Consider the following 1562-nt stretch of genomic DNA (forward strand, 5'->3'; position numbering starts at 1 on the left):
AAAAAAAAAAAAAAAAAAAAAAAAAAAATTTGATATTATATTTAATATTTAATTTCATATTTTTTAACAACGAATACTTTTGATTCTATACAGCTAGATATTTTTAATTACTCAATGAGAAAAAAAGAAAAGAAATAGTATATTTGGAAATATTTTAATTATTATTGAAAAAAAAAGATACTACGCGATTGATACGATTTTTTTCATTATCTTACAAAACCTGTGAAATACAATATTTTAATCAAATAGAATTTACTATTCAATTAAAATTCATCTTTTAAAATATAATGTTCAATCACGTCTCTCTCTCTAGAATCAGTTTATACCCTTGATGGAAACTTGAATAGCGTTTGATATCGATGAATCGCAATAGACAAACGAAACGACACTATCTTTAATATTAATATCGATTTTCAAATAATATTCTTGAATTCATACGAGCTGTAAAATATCTATGTTATCTCCATTATATATATGATTATAGTAACCTAAGAGGTACGTATATACATATATAGATACATACACGCACGTACGCAACATACGTTCAATTTTCTTTACAATATCGATGCATCTGATCCAATTTTCTTTGTTCCTTGATCCTGTATGTACAAACCTATCTCGTATAATATACTTCTAATATATATTATATATATACGTATATATTTCGATGCATAGTATATCACTATAAAAATATAAAGCATATATGAATTTATATTGTTTATCGTCCTCACACATATGTTATAAAGATAACAAAGAAACATTTATTAAACGTATTAATTAAATATATATAAAATGTTATACTAATTTGTAAGGAAAAATATAAAACTGAAAATACAATCAATTATGGGAAAAAAAATTGAGCAGCCGGACTGATTGATTGGTCAGTAACTCGAACCTAGGATCTTTTGCTTTTCCGGTCGACTGCTTCAACCCTTTGATATTTTGTATCATGTAAATCGATAAAGAAAAAAATATCCTTTATTTAAAACATCGGTCGAAAAGTGGCGACTACTACCGATTTATGTTTTCCGAAGCATTCTCATTCATTAATTTGTGCATTTGTTAAATTCTGACAAACACGTGTCAAATACAGATACTCGAACGCGATGGAAATTGAGAATTATATGCCTGTTACACTCTTTTATGATCTAACATATGGAATTGTATTTGAATTAATATAAATGTATATGCCATAAAGTGTCGAACAAAAGTATTGAAACGTAATCAATTTTCTTACAACGTTCGTGAAAATAAAAACAAATAATAAAATAATGATATAATACATAGGGGTTTGTTTGAAAAACTTATCTTTTACTATTAGCAAATAATTCCTTTTATTTCCACACTAATTTTATTTCCACGAATATGATATGTTTCAACGTAAGACCCGACGGTTCTAATTTCACTAAAAAAATTAAATAAAAAAATCTTAATTATTATAGACTAACACAAAGTGTGCGCAGGTAATATACACGTTAAAAAATGTAACCCCTTTCCAGTTTCAGTTTCTATTTGTGTTAATTAACCATATTTATTTTTCTATATTTGATTTTAACTATTTT

Source organism: Polistes canadensis, unplaced genomic scaffold (genome assembly GCF_001313835.1).
Source record: "Polistes canadensis isolate GaletaPanama2010 unplaced genomic scaffold, ASM131383v1 scaffold_29, whole genome shotgun sequence".
Taxonomy (NCBI): Eukaryota; Metazoa; Arthropoda; class Insecta; order Hymenoptera; family Vespidae; genus Polistes; species Polistes canadensis.